Genomic DNA, 20,888 nt, shown 5'->3' with positions numbered 1-20,888 from the left:
TTGTTAAGGATTTTTGCATTTATGTTCATCAGAGATACTGGCCTGTAGTTTCTTTTCTTGTAGTGTTTTTGTCTGCTGTTAGTATCAGGGTAATGCTGGCCTTGTAGAATAAATTTGGAAGTTTTTGTTGCTCTTCTATTTTTTTGTTTGTTTGTTTGTTTGCAATAGTTTGAGAATTGGTATTAACTCTTACTTAAATAATTGGTAGAATTCACCTGTGAAGGTATCTGGCCTGGACTTTTGTTTGTTGGGAGATTTTTTGATTACCAATTCAATTTTGTTACTAGTAATTGGTCTGTTCAAATTTTGTATTTCTTCCTGATTCAATTTGGAAGATTTTCTATTTCTAGGAATTCACCCATTTCTTCTAGGTTGTCTAATTTGTTGGCATATAATTTTAAATAATATTCTCTTATAATCCTTCATATTTCTGTGGTGTCACAGTCAGTTATTTCTTCTTCATTTTGATTTTATTTATTAGGGTTCTCCCTCTCTCTCTGTCTATCTCTCTCTCTTTAATGAGTTAAGATAAAGATTTATTTTTATTTACCTTTTGAAAGACCTGGCTCTGGATTTCATTAATCTTCTCTATGTTTTTTTAATCTGTATTTTATTTCTGTGCTAATCTTTATTATTATTACTCCCTTTTCTGGCCAGCTTTGGGCTTTGTTTTTTCTTCTTTTTCTTTTACTTGTATGTAAGGTTAGATTGTTTGAGATTTTTTTTTTTCTAGTTTCTTGAGGCAGGTCTTTATCACTATAAACTTTCCACTTAGAACTGTTTTTTGCTGTTTCCCAAAGATTTTGGACTACTATGTTTTTGTTTTTATTTGCTTACATGTATTGTTTCATTCCCTCTTTGATTTGTCAACCCATTGGTTGCTTAATAGCATGTTTTTTAGCCTCCATGTGTTTGTGCTTTTCCCATTTTTTTTCTTGTAATTGATTTCTAATTTTAGAGCATCAAAGGCAGAAATGATGTTTGGTATGATATTAATCTTCTTAAATTGATTAAGACCTGTTTTGCAGTCTAACGTGTGATCTATCCTAGAGTATGTTCCATGTGCACTTGAAAAGAAAGTGTGTTTTGCTATTTTGGGATGAATATTCTATGCCTATCTGTTAGGTCCATCTGGTCTGATGTATCATTCAAAGCCAACATTTCCTTGTTGATTTTCTGTCTGGATGATCTATCCATTGATGTAGGTGGGGTTTTAAAGTCCTCTCCTATTGTATTATTGTCAACTTGTCTTTTATATCTGTTAATATTTGCTTTATATATTGAACTGTTCCTATCTTGGTTGTATAGATGTTTACAATTGTTACATCCTCTTGTTGGTTTGATCCCTTTATCATTATGTAATGCCTTTCTTTGTCTTTTGCTACAGCCTTTAAAGTTTGTTTTATCTGATATAAGCATTGTTACCCTGCTGGGTTTTTTTGGTTTTTTTGGGGGGGGGTATTTATTTATTTTTGCTTGCTTTCATTTGCATGGAACATCTTTTTCAATCTGTTCACTTTTATTCAGTGTGTGTTTTTAGGTCTGAAATGAATTTCCCCAGTATACAGAAGGATCTGGTTTTTATCCATTCAGTCACTCTGTGTCTTTTGATTGGAGCATTTAGTCCATTTACATTTAAAGTACTTACTGGGGGATGCCTAGGTGGCTCAGGTGGTTAAGTGACCCACACCTGATTTTGGCTGAGGTCATGATCTCATGGTCCTGGGATGGAGCTCTGCACTCAGCAGGGAGTCTGCTTTAGGATTCTCTCTCTCCTTCAGCCCCTCCCCCTCTCTAAAATAAGTAAATAAATCTTTTTAAAAAAGTGCTTATTGGCAGGTATGTACTTACTTCCACTTTGTTAGTTGTATTCTATTTGTTTTTATAGTTCTTTCCACTTCTTTCTTCTCATGCTTGCTTTCTTCCCTTATGGTTTGTTGGCTTTGTTTAGTGTTATGCTTTCTTTCTCTTGATTTTTTTGGGTATTTATTGCTCGCTTTAGATTTGTGGTTACTGTTGGGTTCATATATAACATGCTATGTGTGTAGGAGTGTATGGTTGCCTAAGTTTGTACACAAATTTTATATGTACTAAATACTACCCCCTTCCACGTTTTATGTATATGATGTCTTAAATTACATATTTTTATTTTGTGTATCACTTGACTAATTTTTGTAAATATAATTGATTTTATTATTGTTTTTATGTTTTAACCTATGGACTGGTTTTTAAATTTATTTTTCTTCTACCATTTGTATATATTTGCTTTTACCAGTGAATTTTTTTTCCTTTCATAATTTCCTTTTTCTGTGGCCTTTTCTTTCCACTTAATGAGTTCCATTTACCATTTCCTATAAGGCTGTTTCAGTGGTGATGAAATCCTTTAACTTTTCATTTTCCAAAAACTTTATCTCTCCTTCAGTTCTGAAAGATAATTGTGCCAGATAGAGTATTCTTGGTTGTTGGTTTGCCTTTTTTTTTTCCTTTCAGCATTTTAAATATATCACGCCACTCACTTCTAACCTGCAATATTTCTGCTGAGAAATGAGCTGATATCCTTAAGGCGTTTCCCTTGTATATAACTGTCTTCTTTTCTCTTGCTGCTTTTGAAATTCTCTCTTTGTCATTACTTTCTGCCATTTTAATTAACATGGGTCTTGATGTGGGCCTCCCTGGGCTTATCTTGTTAGAAATTCTCTGTCCTGGGGTGCCTGGGTGGCTCAGTTAGTTAAGAATCCCACTCTTGATTTTGGCTCAGGTCATGATCTCAGGGTCGTGAAATTGAGCCCATGTTGGGGCTCTTGAGATTCTCTTGCCTCTGCCCCTCTCCCTGCTCACACTCAATCACCCTAAGCAAATAAATAAAATCTTTAAAAAAAATCCTCTGTCCTTTTTGGGCTACCATTTCTTCAAATAAGTTTTCATCCCCCTTCTCCCTCTTCTCCTTTTAGGATCCTTATAATGCAAATGTTACTACACTTGATGATGTTGCAGAGCTCCCTTGACCTATTCTATTGATTGATGGGTGGGTGTTTAGTTTCTCCACTCTCCAGTACCTTGCCTTCCAGATTGCTGATCCACTATCTGCATTGTCTGATCTGCTGTTAATTCCCTCTAGTGTATTTTCATTTCATTTATTGAATACTTCAGCTCTGACTCGTTCTTTTTTATATTTTCTATCTCTTTGTCGAAGTTCTCACTGAGTTCATCAGTTCTCTTTTCTAGTCTATCATGTATCTTTATGAGAGTAATTGGAATTCTTTTTCAGGTATATCACTTATCTCCATTTCATTTAGCTCTTTTGCTGTATTTTTTTTTCTTATTTTTTTCTTAAGGGGCATATTTCTCCCTCTCTTAACAATCTGTTTATTTTTGTATATTAGGTAGGTCAGCTAAACCTCTTGGTCTTGGAAGTACTGACCTTGTGTAGAAGAGGTGTCATATTGCAATGCTTCCTGGTAACATGGAAAAGAGCCAGGTACATGGAGAGTGTCAGCACTGACTTACTTAAGTATCTAGCTATCTAGGCTGGGGGAAGGGAAAAGAAATGACACCCACCAGCACTTCTGTTCCTGGAGAAACTCCTGCAGCTTTCTGCCTCTCCAGCATACGTTCTAAGATTGGTTAATAAATCTCCTTCACAGATACCCCAGGTGCTTTTCAAACTGCTGCTCCTCTCCTATGTGTTGGGTTGAGTTATTTAGTATGTTGACTCTTTAAGGGTAGAGTCTTGGTTTTGTGTCACCCTCTGGCTCTCCTGAAATTAAGCTCACTGATTTTTAAACTCCCAGAGTTAAGACCCACTGTTTTTCAAAGCCAAATGTTATGGGGACTCTTCCCAGTTTGGTTCCCCAGGACTAGAGGTGCCTGGTGTAAGGTCTCATCACCTGTTCCTTTCTGCTTCTGATGTCCCTCCTTTTTGTGATTAATTGCACCAGGAATTTGATTCCCAACCATGTCTCTGTCTCTCCTACCATTTTGATGTGGCCTTCTTTCTATGACTAACTGTGGAAGGTCTGTTCTGCCAGTTCAGGTCATTTTCAGAGTTTGTTGTATAGATGTAGCTGTTACCCCAGTGTGTTCATGTGACAAGGTGAGCTGAGGATCCTCCTACTCTACAATCTTCTGTTCCTCTAAGGCAATGCATTTAAAATATTTATGTGTGAAGCAGAAGCATATCATCAACGATTGTATAGAGCAATATATGAGCATTTAACCAATAAATGAAATATTAATTTATCCTTTTTTGAAAGGCAGATAATGCCTACAGTGTGCCTGGTTTGATATCCATTCAGTGTACCTAAGGTTAAAATTGTGCTGCTATTGGGACATCTGGGTTGGTCAGTTGGCTAAGTGTCTGCCTTCGGCTCACGTCATGATCCCAGGGTCCTGGGATCGAGTCCCGCATCAGGCTCCTTGCTCAGTGGGGATCCTGCTTCTCCCTCTGCCTGCCACTCCCCCTGCTTGTGCTCTCTGTCTCTCTCTGACAAATAAATAAGTAAACTCTTTTAAAAAAATTGTTCTGCTACACAAAGAAAATAATATACATTGCGTACCTTACCTCTTCCCAAGTGCATAGGAAGTTACACACAATAGAAGCCAAGCAGATGATAGAAATGCATGAAGCAGTAGGGGATGGTAAGAAGTAGAGATGCATGTCTAGTTGAAAAAGACCCTGACTCTGAGTTTTAGGCAATTGTCTCCAAGTAGGAATGTAACCCAAAGGTGCTAGATGTTCATTTTTGTCCTAAGGTTTTAATATAAGATCATTAAAAAAAAAAAATCCTTTCTTAGACCAACCAAGACATATCTATGAATTGCCAGTTTGAACCATGTATCTAAATTTTCAAACTAAGAAAGTTATATAGATTAATAATTAGGAACCCAGACTTGTAACACAGCCTAGTTTGAATCTCTCCTCCATGCCTATTCACTGAGTGATCTTGGGAATTTACTAAAATTCCCTGAGCCTCAGTTACCTCAATTGTGAAAAGAATATAATACTTAAGTTTTAGTGGTACCTGGGTGACTCGGTTAAGTGTTTGCCTTCGGCTCAGGTCATGATATCAGGGTCCTGGGATGGAGCCCCACATTGGGCTTCCTGCTTCTCCCTCTCCCCATTCTCCTCACCCCATTCATTCTCTCTCTCTCTCTCAAATAAATAAATAAAATCTTAAAAAAAAAAACCTAAGTTTTAGAGTTGTAAAAATGAGATAACATATGTCAAGTGTTAGTGGTGATCAACAAATGTATCTTCAAAATTCTCACTAATCTGATTGCTAGAGTTTTATCACATCTAGCCCAGTAGGCTAAGTGTTAACAGTCCTTTAAAAAACATATACTGAACACACTCCATGAAGAGAATTGTACAGACTCTGTGTATGTATTCTGTATGCAGAATTTATTTCCCCTAAAACTTTTAAGTAGGTACTACCGTAGTACCTTTTCACAGCTGAGAATACTGAGGCAAGGCTAAGCATTTTCCACAAACTAAAAAAATTTTTTTTTAATTTTTTAAAAAATGGAGGAGTTGAAATTCAAACAAAGATTATCTGACTACAAAACAGAACTCTTAACCACAGCCTTATACATAAAGTATCTATATATTTTCAGCCTGTATCAAGAGGAAATAAAAAGTGTGAAATTAGAGAATTCGGACATGAGAGAAGAGTGAAAGAGAAAGTAGCAGACAGTAGCTACCAAAGTTAAGGGACTTTGTGAAATAACTCTAAGTACTTCTGGCAAGCACAGTGTCATGGGCACAATACAGAGGAGTTGGTTGTTTCTAATATCCGAACTGAAAGCTTGAATTTCCTTTTGGGGACATTTAAAAAAATCCTTGTAGAAACTTACCTCTGTATGTATCATAAAACTCAAGACATTTTTTTTTCTACAAAGAAATCACTCTACAGCCAGCTTATCCAACAGAAGTACTTGGCCAACAAGGAAATGCGCACCTGAACTGAAACTACAGGTCAGAGCATTCTGGATAGCATAGCAGCTGAAGCAGAAGCAGTCAGATGGAATATACTGTGAAACTGTACACACTGTCTCTGGTTGCATGTAACATTACCATGTGTAGAGATTAGAGAGCTAAACTCACAGAGCCCTAAATCCCTTGAAGAACTTGGCAGGATTAGGTTTAGTTGTGGGTGTAAGTTAATTCATCAGAACAGTGAACAGACCTTGGAGGCAGCCACAGCCACTGAAAGGAGATTTTGATGGATGTCTCCGTTCTGGATGCGTAGTGTTCAGGGGTGCTCATGCACTTCAGAAACAGAATCGGGCCAGAAGTTGAGCAAATTGCAGGTACTGTGTGGGTGTTCCCTGAGGAGAATATTTATTAGGAGTGGAGAAGGAACCAGAACTTGGAAAAGCTTAAGGGCAGAGGTTAAGAAAAATGTTTGTGTTTTTTTCCTGTAACTACTGGAGCAGGAGGAAGACATGATGCACGAGTGTTTTTCCATGGTAGAAGCTAATTCCTGTTCCAAGAGTGACCACAATGTTGATGGGAATCGGGAAGAACCAAGAAGACTTCCTGTTCCCTGTCCTTCTTGAGCCTGTTACGATACCCAGACCTCTTACTGTTATTTTTATTATTCTTAGCTAATAGGTAGCAAGAATTCTTAATGTGGCAAAAGCTATGCTGAGGATACTGCATTCTTTATTTCACATTTTTACAGAATCCTCATGAGGTACACCCACAACTTTAGGTGAGAAAATGAAGTCTGAAAGGTTGTCACTTGCTCAGGGCTCCCATCCGATAAGTGGCAAACCTGAGGGTGATATCCAGAATGATTTTACCTCAACATTCATGTTCTTTGCAATCCCTTATGCTGTACTTCATTCTCTTAAAACAAGAAAAATGTATCTTTGAAATCTGACATGATCAGAGATGGCATGTGTTGTAGAAAGAGCACAGGCTGGAAGGTAGGAGATAGGCTATGTATTTTCTTCCTTTGTTTAGCTCTTCCCTTATTGAGCTGTAGAATCTGAGGTCTGTTTTCTTCTCTATAAAGGAGAAACTTAAAGTAGGTACCTTTATAACTTACTCCAGATCTGACTTCTCTAGTCTTCTCTATAGTGTAAGGGTCAATAAATGGTGGGAGACACCAAGAGGTGAAAGGAAGGGGCTAAGGTAATTAAACAGTTATTTATATTGTTTAATATTGAAGATGTTAAATTCCATTTTAAGCATGGTAAAACATGATCTATTTTTACTCCATAAATTTCCAGTGCCGTAAGTATATCAACACTATATGGCCACATAGGAAGCTGAGTGATAGGCAGGTTACCTTCCCTCAAGGCTGTGCTGGGTAAAGCTAGTGCTCAGCTCTTGGTCCTTCTGATTCCAGACTTCATCATGTTTAGAGCCAAATAATAGCTTTCAATGACTACTTTTTTTTTTTTAAAGATTTTATTTATTTATTCGACAGAGAGAGAGACAGCCAGCGAGAGAGGGAACACAAGCAGGGGGAGTGGGAAAGGAAGAAGCAGGCTCATAGCGGAGGAGCCTGATGTGGGGCTCGATCCCATAACGCCGGGATCACGCCCTGAGCCGAAGGCAGACGCTTAACCGCTGTGCCACCCAGGCGCCCCTTCAGTGACTACTTTTAGGCATAATCAGCGATGACCCTTGCAACTAATCGTTTTATTCTGGCAAAAGTAAAAATATGTGCTGATGAGTGTACTTGGTAATGGAAAAAGCACATTGTTTTTAGAGCTTCAAGGACCAATCCTAATGAAGGGAAAGCTCAGTTTGGAATAATAGTGCACAGCCTTTTCATCAATGATTTGTCATTATTTTGATTTTGTTGATTCCATTTTGGGGGACCAGGAAGGAAAATGATGGCCAGTCATTGAGAAATCAGTCGTTTCACAGCATGGTTAGTAAGTCGCTCTAAAATTAGCTCATAACCAACCAGTACACAGTCAGATTGATTGATAAAGTCACAGCCAAAACTTGATTATGGCCTCCTCTCTGTGGCAAAATAGAGTCCGGCCACACATTCAGTGTTGGAGGCTTTTTATAGCATCTGGTTGGATCAACTGCTTCTTACTAATTATTCCTAAATTATTGCTTACCTTAATCTCTCTACAATCTCAAACTGTTCTTCATGGTGCTTGATGAATTGCATGGCAGAGACTATATTAACTCGTGAAGCCGCTCAGTCCATTTTTGGAGAGCCAATTCTGATCAGTGTGGAGTTTTTCAGAAATTGAACTAAAAGCCATTTCTTTGTATTTACCTCTCATGGGAACCATATAGAATCTTTACCCTTCCTTCTTCAGATATGAGTTACAATTTTTTGGTGATTTTTAAAACATTGTCTTTGAAATTGAGGCTATTTTTTCTTATAATTAGTTAGATTACTATGGGTTCCTATTTTTTTCTTTTAGACCTAGCACCTGCAGAAGTACACATTAGGAAAAAGATTATTTCACTTTGTCAGCTGAAATATATTTGTATTTTTACCCCTAGCCAGGAATTCCCAAGCACATTATGGGAATTTTCATGTATAGTTTTCAGAACACCTTGTGATTTGGCAGTATTATTTGCCTTCTCCAGGCAGATAAACCAGCAAGTCACACAGCTAATAATTTAATATTATGGCATTCACGTCCAAGTGCATAGAATTCCATGGAAATTGTGGGCTTTATGGGCTGCTTGTTCTGCTTCGTTCCAGACTGTGAGCCTCTTAAAGGCAGGTCCGTGTTTATTGACCACAATATCCCAATAGTTAATAAACCATCTATCATATGATTGGCACAAATGTCTACTTAATTAAATTGGACTATAAATTTCAAAAATATCTATTTGAATTCTATCTTATAAACGTTTATATCAGTGAATTCAATTTGATTCTTCAGTATTATCAGTGTTCAGCTATTATCAGTGTTGAGATATATTACCTGTTTAATCCCCCTCTTAATTTTTTGTTCTCTGCAGAATATTTTTGAACACTTTTGAATATTTATAAAACACTTATTTGGGGATATTTTGAAATAAATATTTTGCAGTACTTGGGATATTTTTGCAAGCCTCAGATCATACATGGTTATAGCTTCTTTTTACATGGCACTTTCATGCCTTTGTTCTTGCTAAGTCCTTTCTAGAATTGGAGTATATTGCAATTATGACCTGAGAAAGGAAATAAATTTACGTAAGAGTTTCCCTAAAAGGATTATAGGCTTTGGCATTTTCTTCCCTAAGACCATTGTCCTTTCACCAAATGTCTTCATAAGGTAATGAAAAAAAACTATTATCATCTAAAATAACTTCATTAAAATAGAAAGCAAATATCTATAGCCCCATGGTAGAGCAACCAAGCAAGAAGGAATTAGATACTTTAAAAAAAAAAAATTGTGTCATATAGGTATCACAAGAATTCTGCTTTTGTTTTGTACTTTTGAAATAATATTTTTTAACCACGTGGTTTCCCTAACCAACATGCATGGGATATGATGGTAGGCAAGTCCATCTGGAGTAACCACAGTCTGATCTCCTGTTGATGTTCTAGAGTCATAGACATAAATTCCTTTGTACTAATATTGATGATTCTTATCAGAAGCCATTATAACATTTTTTTCTTTTAATTAAGGCAAGTATCACTCCATAGACTTTTTCATTCATTCATCAGTTTTTTTAATTAAAACCTACACTGTGTTAGGCAGTCTTCTAGGTATTGAAGACACCTGAGAGAACTTGGTCCTCAAGCAGTCTGCAGTGTAGTGGACAGAGAGCACATTAATACAGAATGACAGTTGCTGCAGTGTAGCCACTTACAGGATGGATGAGAATATAAGGAAGCTGTCCCTAAGTTTGGACAAGGTAAAAGAAAGCTTCACAGACTCAGGAGGTTTTAAGACACAAAAATTAAGAAAACACAATTGTTTGGAGGCATAAAGGAGCTCAGCATCTTTGAAGATCAGTGCAAGAATTTGATGCAAGCGGAATGTAAGAAAAAGCAATGAGGTTAGAAAACTAGGCAGTGGCTGAATCATGGAGGAACCAAACGTCTTCCCAAGGAGACTCTGTTTAATCATGCCAGCAACAGGAAACAGCTGCAGAATTTTGAGCAGAGGAATGACTTAATTAGGTGTGAGTGCTCAATACCACATTTATTTTAGAGAAATGACAATTGTTCTATCGATAGTAAGTCAATCTTAGTTCAGTTCTAGCAATTTATGAGGCTCAATGTCAAGGGTCCCCTGGTTCTGTGTCTTATGTCCTGTAACAATCACTAAACTGACAAAAAATTGTATCTAAGAGTAGGCATGGCTGTCATTGTAGCTGTTACACAATATTGTAGGTGGTAGTTCTTTTGGACTTCCATGAGTACATTCTCGTTAGATTGACATGCAACATCATTCGGTTACTTTCTCTGAGCTTCAATTCATGGAGTGTAGGTGCCTACATATCATATATTCCACAGCAGAGTGCTGACATTTGAAGATAGACTAGTAGACAGCTAATTCAGTTAGAATCCTGATTACTGTTTGCTTTAAAGAGGACTATCGTGAATGCCTGGGAGAGGTATGTCACATGTGAAGCACTACCAATAATTTAAAGCAACACTCCACATGTCAAAAGAACACAGTAAATACATTTGAGAATGTCATGACTTTTGCATAGTTTTATTCGTACCCTGAACTCGGGCTTCCACTTTCAAGCTGAGTTCCCGAGGTCATTTTCCAACTGTTCTTTTTTTTTAAGAAAATGTTTTATTTTGAATTCATTTCAGACTCACAAAAAGTTGAAAAAATAGCACAGAAAGTTCCTGTGAACACTTCTCCCAGGTTCCTCTAATGATAATCTTCCATAATAATAATACTTCATCAAAACCAGAAAACTGACAGTGGTACAACACTACAAACTGAAGTGTGGATCTTACTCAGATTTGTTTAGGGTTTTGATCACCAAAATTCACCCACATTTTTTTTCGCAATTCTTCAAGCGTTTCCTGATCCTATCTGCTTTAAACCCTTATACATGCTGTTCCGTCTGCCTTGGGCACTTCCTGTTTCAACAACTCAGCTCCCACATATATTGAATTAATTTTCTAATTTAGATATCTGCCTTCTCTTTCAGTTCCAGTTCATGTATTATTTCCTAAGGGAAGCTTGCCCAGAGCCCCCCACCCCAATAATAAAGTATCTGCCTGCCATGTGCCCTCATGGCCCACTGTCCTTCTCCTTCTTGACATTTATTATAATTAAAAAAAAAAAAAAACTCTCTAATTATTTCCATGGCAATATGTGAAGTTTGTGATGGTTAATTTTACAAGTCAACTTGACTGGGTAATGAATGCCCAGATATCTGGGAAAACATTCCTGTATGTGTGTGTAAGGATGTCTCTGGAAGAGATTAGCATTTGAATCAGTAAACTAAGTTAAGAAGGTCGTCTTCACCAGTGTGGGTGGGCATCATCCAATTCATTGAAAGCCCGAGTAGAACAAAAACTAGGAAGAAGGGTGATTTTGCTTTCTCTGCTTAAATAGACATTCATCTTTTCCTGCCCTTACAGATTGATGCTCCTGGTTCTTACACCATCAGCTCCCCTAGTTCTTAGAGTTCAGACTCGGACTGAATTACATCACTGGCTTTCCTGGTTCCTCAGCTCGCAGATGGGATCATGGGACTTCTCAGCCTCTGTAACCATGTAAGTCGATCCCTTTAAGAAATTTCTTAATATCTATATAACTGTACTTAGATATCTATATCTATATAGCTCCTCTTGGTTCTGTTTCTCTGGAGAACTCTGATTAAAACACACATAGAAAAATTGTGTTATTTCAGGGGCTTTAGTTTATTGTGGAAGAATAAGATGTTTCCTTACTCTCCAAGTGAAGTAGGCAGGGCCTCCAGACACTTACTGATTTCGAGTCAGCCCTCCCTTGAAAATCTATAAATGACATTGGAACACAACTGGATGAACTACAGAGGTTGACTCATAGTGTTTAATATCTTTGGTAAAGGAAGTGTTTCATTACTCTCTTTGACCTGGGAAGCCCTTAAATACAAAGGAATTTCTCTTTATTCAACATTTAGAATTTCTGTAGCACTGCTGGAGAACATGGAATAAATACACATGGAAAAATATTTGTTCTCATTCAGTTTCTGCTGATGAAGTAAAGAGAAGGCAAGTGAATGAAATTAACAAATGCATTATTCATTCTTGTATTCACCCATCCATCTGTATTCAGCAAATCCTATTGCAGCAGAAGTTTTGGTTTATGTGTTCCAAGGAATATATGAATAGAGTAAAACTCATGGCCAAGTAGAACTTACAATATAGAAAGAATATAAAAAATCATGTGGAGCGATGGGAAGGTGAGTAGAACTGAGACCACCAGGAATTTGAAAGTACACATTGGAAGTTCTCATCACACACACACATGCACAAATCTGTGACGATGTGTAGTGATGGATATTAACTAGATTTCTTGTGATTATTTCCAAATAAGTACAAATATTGAATCGTTATATTGTATACCTGAAACGAATATACTGCTATATGTCAAATACACCTGAATTGAAGAAAATGAAATCATAACCGAAAAAGCAAGCTTATGAATACAGGTTGGTTGCCAGGGGCAAGAGTGTTAGTGGAATGGACGACGGGGGTTAAAAAGTACAAACTTGCAGTTATAACTAAGGCCTGGACATGTAATTTATGGCAGGGCGACTCAAGTTACTGATACTGTATTTTGCATTTAAAAGTTGCTGATAGAGTAGATTTTAAGTTTTCATCACACAAAAAAAAATGTAACTGTGTGATGATAGATGTGAACTTATTATGGTGCTCATTTCACAATATATACAAATATCATCTCACTACTTTGTATACCTGAAACTAACATAATGTTATATGTCAATTATATCTAAATTTTTTTTTACAAGGGAGGAAAAGGGGACAAAACGTACATATTTGGGAGTTAGACATACGCTATCTCATATCTTGGCCCTGACTCTCTCACTTTAAACCAAACCCTCTGAGCTTTATTCTCCTCTTCTGTTAAATGAATTTAATAATATAACTTTGGGGTTGTGAGGGTCCAATAAGATCGGGAATATAAAGCTTTTTTTGTGGTGCTAGGCAGACAGTAAGCACCTAATGTTGTTTTTCGTCACGATTTCTTCTGAGTCTCATTTCTGTCCAACTTTTTCTACGAACAGCCTTATACCACCGATTAATTACTATTACAATTTTCACTAAAACATTCTTAGTTGCTTCAACAAAAATTAAAATTTTGATCTTATACAAATTGCAAACGAGAATAACAGAGCTCTATTGAGGGGAGATGCTGGGCGTTTGTCCAGGCTGTTGTATTCACTTTTTTTTTTAACACTAGCTCCAAGTGAGTGTGATTTAAATTCATACACAACAGTATGACAAATTTTACAAATTATGGACTCTTCAGGGTCACTTACAAAGAGTTGAAACTGAAAATGTTAAATTCACAACAATGCCAGGGATCTGTTTGTACATAATTACACATAACTCCAGCAAGCAAATGATAAATGCCAGTCAAGGGGACTGAGCAGGTGTGCAGGAAGTCAGAGGAGGGAAAGATGGCATTTTCAGAAGCTGTTCAAGGCTGCAGCAAGAATGTCCTTCTCAGAAAGCGCATATTTATCTCTTACCATTTGATACCTGAACTTAGTTTTAACGGAACTGGTTTGAGTCCTCAGAATTGTATGAAATGGAAACTTGTAAGGTAAATGTTTGTCTCTTAGTTTCTGGAGGCCCAAGAGAAGAGGGGAAACCTCTCTAAGAAGCAGATTTGAATAGTAAACAGCCATCACTGTTTACTAGCAAAACAATAATAGTGAGGGGTAGCATGTTCTGGATACTTTTTCCCCAATATGGTATCCCAGACTTTGCATTACACAGTTGAGTACAACTAAAGATATATTAATGAGTCTTTCCCAAAGAGCGTTACCAAGATTTTAATTTTATCATAGAAATGTATAATTTGTTGAAGCTACAGTTGTTATTGCTGTCATATTTGTAAAAAGCAGGAAGAACATAATCTGTATAAATAAGATGAAGTTGTTCTTTATATGTCTTTTAATGCATTGCACATATGTAAGCATACGGATTTTCAGAATATGAAGAGTATATGTCTAGGACAACCTGATTGACAGTATAGGCTGGGTGTCATACATGAAATTCATGTTGGCAGAGTGGGGGTGCCCCACAAAGAAAGAGACACCTGCAGAGCAGAGGAAACTGAGCCTACAGGAGCACCTTCCTGATGGCTGATGGGGAGACAGAGGCATTGCCTACTACTGAGATTGTCCCATGCCTCTTACAAACGGAGGAAACAGCACTGATTTAAATGGGAGCCCCAGAGCGAAGCCAGAAGGGCTGATGTTCTAAATTACAGGCCTTGATTACAATCTTGCTTTTCTCAGGGTATGTAGCCTGCTACAAGCTGAGTGGTAGCGACATTTTATTTAGTCAATGGTGGTTAAAGATTTTTCTCAAGTATTGCATGGGAGGATGGCTGCTATCAGAATAAAGAACAGTCTTTATTAAACCACCAAATCTGGATTATGAAAATTCTGCTACTTTGACTTTATTTTTCTCATTATGTTGAGGACCAATGAAAAACTTGTGAAACACTCTGCACTGGTCCTTGGAGGGAACTGGACAACCAGAAAGCTCTTCAGAACTGCGGAGGCCTAGAACCCAACCCTCATGGGGCCAGATTGAAATAGTCATGAAAGGTGTCTATGCTTCAGGATTTCTAAAATGTTCTTCTTATGAATATAGAAGGCAACCAGGGTTGAGAACCATAGGTCTATAGCGAGTGGAACATTTCTCTCCCTCTTCCACTGTTTTCGTCTAGAAACTGTCCCGCTCAAAGCTCTATCTTACATGGGTTGCACATGGACACGTCCTTTCACAAGCAGCATGGATATTTAGTGCCACTCCAGCTTAGGCTTGAAGAGTGTCTACAAAATAAATTCAGTAGTGTCTTCCGTGTTCGCCCGACTATTCACTGAGGCAAGAGAGAATTTTCTGCGGGGCAGTGGGAGATCCACTTCCAACACTGTATGAGTAAGATATCTAACTGTTACCTGAAGGGTTAAAATACATCCCAAATGACTAATGGCCGTACTCCCTTCAAAGTTGGCAGCTGGAAAAGATTTAAGAGGCAGCCAAGGCATAATGTTTGCAGTAATTTAGAGCTCCCCATTTGAAAACAGGACATCAATGGTTGCAGTGTGAATTTGCTGAAAGAATAACAGAAAAAAAACTTAACATCTGGCATGTTTTTCAGAAGCCATAAAATGGAAACATCATTACCAGAAAATATGATAGAGCTTGGCAGGTAAAGGGAGTGTGAAAAAGTCTGAGAAGGAGAAAATGGGATAGGAAATCAGTAAATTTTGTAAATTGATGATGATGATGGTAGTGGTGATGATATTCTTTTTAATTTGTTAATGACATATAATTGATGCACAGTGTTATATTATTTTCAGGTGTTATATTATTTTCAGCATATTGAGTTGATAATTCTGCACAGTACTCACCACCATCAGTGCAGTCACCATCTGTCACCATACAGTGTTATTACAGTGTTCCTGACTATATTCCCTCTGCTGTATTTTTCATTTTTGTGACTTATTTTGTAACTGAAATTCTGTATTTCTTAATCCCTTTCACATACTTCACCCATTCTCCCCACCCACCTCCTCTCTGGCAAACTCCAGCTTATTCTCTGTATTGAAGAATATGTTTGTTCTTCTGTTTTTGTTGTTGTCGTTTGTTTTTTAGAATCCACTTGTAAGTGAAATAGTAGGATATATGTCTGTCTCTGTCTGACTTATTTCACTTATTAATACCCTCTAGGTCTATCCATGTTGTCACAGATGGCAAGATTTCATTCCTTTTTATGGCTGAGTAATATTTTATTCTATTTATATATTTATATTTATATTTATAAATGAGTAAAGAAGATGTGGGGTGTGTGTATGTATGTGTGTAGGTATATATATATACCCACATACAACAGAATATATGGTCTATCTTAATAGATAACATATTTATATATACATAAATATATAGTGTATATATGTGTGTGTATATATATATATATATAAACAGAATATATGGTATATCTTTTGAATAAAGGTGTGTGTGTGTGTGTACAGAGAGAGAAATGTATATATTCTTTATTTCTTTATCCATTCTTTTATGAATAGATATTTGGGCTGCTTCCATGTCTTGGCTGTTGTAAATAATGTTGCGTATGTTCATGGCAGGTGCATATATCAATTCAAAATAGTGTTTTTACTTTTGTTTTATTTGCATAAATAGTAGTGGAATTACTGAATCATAAGGTATTTCTGTTTTTAACTTTTAAAGAAACGTTTATACTATTCTCTACAGTGGCTGCACCAGTTTGCATTCTCACCAATAGTGTATAAGAGTTCCCTTTTCTCCACATCCCTGCCAACTGTTGTTATTTCTTGTCTTTTTGATCCTAGCCATTCTGACAGGTGTGAGGTGATAGCTCATTGTAGTTAGATTTACATTTCACTGAAGATGAGTGATGTTGAGCATCTTGTCATGTGTCTCTTGGCCGTCTGTATGTCTCCCTTGGGAAAAAATCTATTCAGGTCCTTTGCCCATTTTCTGATCAGATTGGGTTTTTGTTTTGCTTTGATTTGTTTGTATTGTATAAGTTCTATATATACTTTGGATATTAACCCCTTATGCGATACATTATTTGCAAATATCTTGTCCCATTCTATACGTTGCCTTTTTCTTTTGTTGTTGGTTCCCTTTCCTGTGCAACAGTTTATTACTTTGGTGTAGTCCCAATAGTTTGATTTTGCTTTTGTTTCCCTTTCCTGAGCAGAAATACCCAGAAAAAGGCTGCTAAAGTTGTTGTCCAAGAGATTATGGCCCATGTTTCCTTTCAGGAGTTCTATGGTTGCAAATCTCACATTCAGGTCTTTGATCCATTTTGATTTCATTTTTGTGTATGGTGCAGGAAAATGGTCCAGGTTTGTTCTTTTGCATGTGGCTGTGTAGTTTTCCCCCCACCATTTGTTGAAGAGACTCTCTTTGTCCCACTGTATATTCTTACCTCCTGTATCATACATTAATTAACCACATAGGTGTGGGTCTATTTCTGGGCTCTCTTTTCCATTGATTTACATGTCCATTTTTGGGCCAGCACCATATTGTTTTTGTTGCTCTAGTTTTGTAACATATCTTGAAATCCGGTACTAAGATACCACCAGCTTTCACCTTTCTCAAGATTGTTTTGGCTACTTAAGGTGTTGGTGGTTCCATAAAAATTTTAGGATTATTCTAGTTCTGTGAAAAAAAAATGATATTGGTATTTTGATAGGGATTGCATTGAATCTTGTGATTGGTTTGGGTAGTATGAACATTTTAACAATATTAATTCTTCCAATCTATGAGAGTGGTATACTTTTCCATTTATTTTTATCTTCAATTTCTTTCATCAGTGGTTTATAGTTTTCAGAGCACAGGTCTTTCGCCACCTTGGCTAAATTTATTTCTGGGTATTTTATTCTTTTTGGTGTGATTATAAATGGGATTATTTTCTTAATTTCTCTTATTGCTACCTCATTATTAGTGTACAGAAATGTGAGCGATATCTGTATATTGACTTTATATCCTGAAACTTTACCAAATTAGTTTATCAGTTCTAACAGTTTTTTTTGGTAGAATCTTTAGGGGTTCTTTTATATATTGTACACATCATCTGCAAATAGTGACAGTCTAACTTCTTCCTTGTCAATTTGGATGCCTTTCGTTTCTTTTTCTTGTCTGATTGCTCTGACTAGGACTTCCAGTACTATGTAAAATAAAAATGGTGAGAATGGACATCCCTGTCTTGTTGCTGATCTGAGAGCAAAAACTCTGTTTTTCACCATTGAGTAGGGTGTTAACTGTAGGTTTTCATATATGGCCTCTGTTATTGAGATATCTTTCTTCTAAATCCACTTGGTTGAGAGTTTTTATCATGAATGGATATAGTATTTTGTCAAATAATTTTTCTTTTTTCTGCTGAATGATCATATAGTTTTTATCCTTCCTTTTTTTAAAAAAAATTTTATTATGTTAGTCACCGTACAGTGCATCATTAGTTTTTGATGCAGTGTTCCATGATTCTTTGTTTGCATATAACACCCAGTGCTCCATGCAGTACGTGCCCTCTTTAATACCCATCACTGGGATAGTCCATCCCCCCATGCCCCTCTCCTCTGAAACCCTCAGTTTGTTTCCCAGAGTCCATAGTCTCTCGTGGTTTTTATCCTTTCTGTTGTTAATGTGATGTACCATGTTGATTGATTTGTGAATATTGAACTACCCTTGCATTCCTGGAATAAATCCCACTCAATTGTGGTGAATGATCCTTTTAATGTATTGTTGAATTTGGTTTGCTAATATTTTGTTGAGGATTTTTGCATCTATGTTCATTGGGGATATTGGCCTATTCTCTCTTTCTGTAGTATCTTTGTCAGGGCAATGCTGATGTTACAGAATGAATTTGAAAGTTTTCCTTCCTTTTCTATTTTTTAGAATAGTTTGAGAGAAATAAGTATTAACACTTTTTTAAACATTTGGTAAAATTCACCAGTAAAGTCATCTGTTCCCGGACTTTTGTTTGCTGAGAGTGTTTTGATTACCAATTCAAATTTTGTTACTATTAGTAGATATGTTCAAATTTTCTATTTCTCTCTGATTTGGTGATTATATTAAAATAACAATAAAGTCAGTATTTGTGAGTTTCTCTAGTATACCAGGTACTTATTTTTATTCAGTAATTCCTGGATGTAGGAATGCAGCAGGGAATAAAGATAAGCAAAATACCTGGCTTAGAGTCAAGCTTATATTCCAATTTGGGAAATTACCAATTATATTCAACTTTTATGACATAGCTACAAAGTAAGAATCGATCACCCCAATTTAATAGGAATTTAAAGCTCAAGAAGGTTGTTTCCATACTCTAATTCATTAATACCTGTCATCTTAATGAATCAGGACATGTCAGTGGAATTATTATTTCCAACTTTAGACATATATCTCTTTATTGTAAATGGAAAAGGGAAAGAGGACAGGGGCTTCCTCACATTTGAGACCATTTGCCTGAGCACCAAAAAGACCTAGATTCAAATGTTCTCTTGCAATTAATACATGCTGTCATCGTCAGCAGATTTTTTCCTTTTCTGAGTCTCAGTTTCATAGCAAAAAAGTGAGGCAGTTGGACTAGATCAGTAGTTCTCAGAGTGTAGTCATTAGATAAGCAACCCTCACCACCACCTGGGAATTTATTTGCAATGCAAATTATCATGGCAAATCCCCTGTCTACTGAATCAGAAATTCTGGGTGGGGCCCAGCAATTTGTATTTTCACAGGTCCCCCAGGTGATGCTGATATACCAAACTCCAAGGACCAATAGACTGGAGATCAAATATAATGAATAAACATTTAAGAGTCAAACAAACGTGGATTTGATCTAAGCACCACACTTCACTAGCTCCATGAGTATTGGAAAGTCACTGAGCCACTGTGAGCCTCTATTTCCAGAACCATCAAATGGGAGCAGTAATAGTATCTTTCCTATTGGTCTGTTATGAATGAGATAACACACGGAAAATACACAAGTAAATGGTTGGCATTTAAGTGATTATCAACGTCATCACTTTTGTGATCTTAAACATTTTGACACTAATATTCTAAGATTCTGTCATATTTGAAGATGACTTTAAGGATACTGACTAGTCCAAAACAATGCCCAGGTGATTAAAAAAAAGAAAAAGTTTCCTTTTTAACAACCTAAGTGTAGACTAAAACTGTCAGATTGCAGCTACAAATGGTTCTGCTGCAAAAGGTGGTGAGTGTTACTATAAATAGATGTTGCATTTTGCATCCAGAGCATTAGCAAGCCATGTCTGTCTGTATCAAAGCACCATGCTCAAATCAGGAGATCTATTGGCTTGCAATTTTGCTGTCTAGACAAATGGAACCTTGGATGTAAATCCAAACATATATTAGGCTGGCGATGATGAATGAATTGAACAAAAGGAGAAGAGCATCAACCCGGTCAGCAGATAGAAACTGAAGGAAAGATGCCATTTGAGATGTGTGGATGTGGCACCCTCCCCTCCCCCACTACCCATCCCTGTATCCCCTGCATTCTGCAGGCAGTAAGATCTAAAAGAGTACTCCAGGTTCTTCACAAAAGATGTTAAGCCACTAGAGAATGGGAAGAGATGAATGGTGACCTGCCAACCACAAGTAATTGAAAGGTGGGTTTAATGTGGTATAAATCCACCTGCCCCCAATAAAGGAGTCAAGTTGAAGTTTAAGTCCAGAAAAAGTGAATTCTCTAAGGTATTTTATTTTCTGAGCAAGCCTAATTATAGTAGCTCAGTACACCCCAAAATTTTAGAGATGATATATTGCAGTGACTAAGATCTCAGTCCTGGGAGTCAGACAGCCAAGCACTGAATCTCAGCTTTGCCATTTACAAGCTGGATGATCTTGGGCAAGTTTCTTCATAATTCTCAGCCTCATTTTTTCCTCCCTCGGTTTTGATGAAATCGTCTGTGTATCTATAGGTTACATACCAAGTCGACATGGGGATTTATTAGTTTACAAGACTGAAAAATCCTGAAGTAGATGGCAATTTCAGGCACGGCTGGCTTCCAAGCTTACACAATAGCTTCAGGCCTTGAACTTTGCCATGATAGCTTTAAGCTCAGTCGCCAAGAAAAGGCTAGATGTCTGCAGTACCCTCACATCCATAAAACTCTCAGCAGAGCAGAGGACAGACCACTTCTTGCCATAGGTCTGGGGGGGGGGGGGCCCTGGGTTTTTTTTTTTTTT

This window comes from Ursus maritimus, unplaced genomic scaffold (assembly GCF_017311325.1).
Source record: "Ursus maritimus isolate PB19 unplaced genomic scaffold, ASM1731132v1 scaffold_5, whole genome shotgun sequence".
Classification (NCBI taxonomy): domain Eukaryota; kingdom Metazoa; phylum Chordata; class Mammalia; order Carnivora; family Ursidae; genus Ursus; species Ursus maritimus.
This window is presented reverse-complemented; position numbering follows the sequence as displayed.